This window comes from Petaurus breviceps, unplaced genomic scaffold (assembly GCF_028583685.1).
Source record: "Petaurus breviceps papuanus isolate PSGF00001 unplaced genomic scaffold, PetGlider_PUasm1.0 99, whole genome shotgun sequence".
Classification (NCBI taxonomy): Eukaryota; Metazoa; Chordata; class Mammalia; order Diprotodontia; family Petauridae; genus Petaurus; species Petaurus breviceps.
The window spans coordinates 20,522,377-20,526,230 of NW_027187465.1; positions in this window are offsets into that span (position 1 = coordinate 20,522,377).

The window sequence follows — 3,854 nt, forward strand, 5'->3', positions numbered from 1 at the left end:
ACACACACACACACACACACACACACACACACACACACACACACACACACACACACACACACACCCTTATCAATCTTATACCTTACTCTCTGCCAAGAACTCTTCCATCCAGTGACATGGGCTTCCTGACTGCTTCTTGAACAAGACACTCCATCTCTGGCTCTGGGCATTTTCCCTGGCTGTACCTGATGCCTGGGAATTCTCTCCCTCCTCATCTCCACGTCCTGGCTTCCCTGGCTTTCTTTAAGTGTGGGCTAAATTCCCACCTTCAGCATTTCCAGGCCTCCTTTGTGCCTTCCCTCTGAGACTTCCCCCGATTTATCTTGTTTGTAGCTGACTGTTTGCATGTTGTCTCCTCTTTAGCCTGTGAGCTCCTTGAGAACAGGAACTGCCTTTTGCCTATCCCCAGCACTTAGCCCAGTGCTTGGCACATAATAGCTGCTTAATAAATGCCAATGGAGTAGTTAACCAAGTTGATACTTCCTGAAGCAGAACCCATAACACCACAATCTTCTGTCGATGCCGTCTGGCCAGAAATGGTAAAATTTCACAGCTTCTGAATAATCAAAATTTGGGGCATAAATCCACAGATGAAGAATCTGAAACCCAGAGTCCAGAGTCGTACAACCAGGTAAGTAAGGAGAGAGACACCATGGTCTTCCTTTTTTTTCTGGTCAGGAATGGTGAATTCATTGTTACCCCAAAAATTCAGGGGAAGGAAATCCTTTCTCCAAAGCAGATCAGAGACTTCTCTGCAGTGTATAAGCATCATAATAGTTACTGATATATGTGCAGTGTTTCAGGATTTGCAGTTATATTCTCAAAGGGTGTGAGGTATATAACAGACATACAGGCATACCTTGCTTTATTGTGCTTTCAAGATATTGGTTTGTTTTTTTTTTTTACAAATGGCAACCCCATGTTAAACAAATCTATTGGTGCCATTTTTTTCAACAGCATGAACTTACATTGTGTCTCTGTGTCTAATTTTGACTATTCTCACAATATTTCAGACTTTTTCATTATGGTTATATCTGTTTTGGTGAGCTGTGATCAGGGATCTTTGACGTTACTTCTGTAAATGTTTTGGGGGTCAACAAACCTCCCCCATATAAGGCAGCAAACCTAATTGATAACTGCTGTGTGTGTGTTCTGACTACTCCAGCCCAGCCAATCTGCCCCCACCTCTTTCCCTCTCCTTGGGCCTCTCTATTTCCTGAGGCACAACAATATAAAGAATATTACATAAACTTAGTTGATAAATCAGCAGCAGGGTTTGAGAGAATTGATTCCAGTTTTGAAAGAATGTCTACAGTGGGTAAAATGCCATAAACCAGCATCACATACTACAGAGAAATCTTTCATGAAAGGAAGAGTCAATCGATTGGGCAAACTTCATTGTTGTCTTATTTTTAAGAAATTGCCACAGTGGAGCGGGTAAGTGAGGCAGTGAATAGAACACCAGCCCTGAAGTCAAGAGGACCTGAGTTCAAATCCAGCCTCAGACACTTAACATAAAAACTAGCCGTGTGACCTTAGCAAGTCACTTAACCCCAATTGCCCTCCAAAAAAAAAGGAGAAATTGCCACAGCCATCCCAGCCTTCAGAGACTACCACCTTGATCAGCCAGCAGCCATCAACATCAAGGCAAGACTCTCTACCAGCAAAAAGATTAGGACTCTCTGATGGTTAGCACTTTTTAGCAATAAAGCATTTTTTATTTTTTTTAAGCAATTGGGGTTAAGTAACTTGCTCAAGGTTACACGGCCAGGTGTTTCTGGGTGGGTGCTAAGTGTCTGAGCCCGAATTCAACCCCAGGTCATCCCAACTCTGAGGCCTGTGCTCTTACTCGCTGTGCTAACTGGCCACCCCAATAAAGCATTTTTTAATATTTTTTTTTGCTTTTTCTTGCATCCAGTATCTCTGCCAAGAAACCCCCAAAAGAGATCACCAGGAGTCAGATATGATTGAAAAATGACTGAACAGGGGCGGCCAGGTAGCACGGCAAGTAAGAGCACCGGCTCCACTGTTGAGAACACCTGGAGATCGAATCCCGGGCTCAGACACTTAGCACCCACCCAGAAACACCTGGCCGTGTAACCTTGAGCAAGTTACTTAACCCCAATTGCTTAGGGGCAGCCAGGTGGCTCAGCGAGTAAGAGCACCGGCTCTAGTGTTGGGACGACCTGGAGATCGAATCCCGGGCTCAGACACTCAGCACCACACCCAGAAATAACTGGCCGTGTAACCTTGAGCAAGTTACTTAACCCTGATTGCTTAAAAAAAAAAATGACTGAACAACAAAAAGTTTTAAATTAAGGTATGTACATTGTTGTTTTTTTTTTTAGACATAACAGTTAATACACTATAGTACAGTGTAAGCATAACTTTTATGTGCACTGGGAAACCAAATAATCGGTGTGACTCAATTTATTTCTATATTCACTTTATTGTAGTGCTCTAGAATCAAACTAAATATCTCCAAGATATGCCTGTAGCCCTTATAAAGTTGCCTAAGAGGGTTAACTGATTTACCCAAAATCACACCCCCAGCATGTGTCAGAGGCAAGACCCAAAACCCAGGTCTTCCTGCCTCCATCCAGCCCTTTATCCACTAGTCAACACTATCTCTCATGGGCATAAACAGTATGGGGCAAATCAAACACCGGCAGTAACACAAAAGCTATACTTGAAAAGATGTATGACAGCAATAAAAAAAATTAACAGTAACTACTATTTCTATATCGCTTTAGGGTTTGCAAAGCACTTTCCAGACGTTATTTCATTTTATCTGGAAGGTACATGTTCTTACTATCCTCCCTTCACAGAGTGAGTGATTGGACCAGGGTCACACAGCTACCGTGTTTCCCCGATAATAAGACACTGTCTTGTTATTTTTTTTTTTGGACAGAAAAAACACCAGAGGGCTTATTTTCAGGGGAGGGCTTATTTTAATGAACATTGACAGCAATTTTAATAAACAGGTAAATGTGAACAAAAAAATGTACCTTTATTCAATAAGCAAATCACTGGGGAAGAACAGGATGACGCGCTCACTGCTGCAGCTCTGATTGGATGCAGCTCGGAGCGTGGCGTGTGTTTCACGGGGGGAGGGGGGGACGGTGCATACAGAGGGTACTGTAATGTAGCGTGTAGCGCAGGGGATCACCTTCACTACAGTAGCAATCTCAATAGGGCTTATTTTCGGGGGAGGGCTTATTTTAGAGGAATCTTACACAGTAAGGGGAGGGCTTATTTTCAGGATAGGTCTTATTATCAGGGAAACACGGTAGGAAGTGCTTGAGGCTGGATTTGATCTCAGGACCTCCTGGCAGCAATCTAACACCCAGCAGCCCAAGTATTATACTGGTAACCATGGAATGTCAAAGGACAGAGGAGGCCTTGTAGCACCTCAAGGGGATCCCCTGCAAAGATTAGGGACATGGGGGTGGCTTGGTGGTGCAGTGAATAGAGCACCGGCCCTGGAGTCAGGAGGACCTGAGTTCAAATCCAGCCTCAGACACTTAACACAAAAACTAGCTGTGTGACCTTGGGCAAGTCATTTAACCCCAACTGCCCTACCTTCCCCTCTCCAAAAAAAAAAAAAGATTTAGGGACATGGGCAGCAGGTAAATGATGTGAAAAGGCAAAGATACATTTCAGTCTACAGGGCTGAGGAAATCCTTAGATCAATCACTGTCCCACTGATCTATGGAAGCATTCAGAGGAAGGTGACCTCCTAAGAAACTCCACTAACAAAGACCACACACCATCCCTCACCCCCAGTTTACAATGAAAAAAATAATATAAGACCCTATATAAAATGTCATTTATTCTCATCTTTGCCATTAACA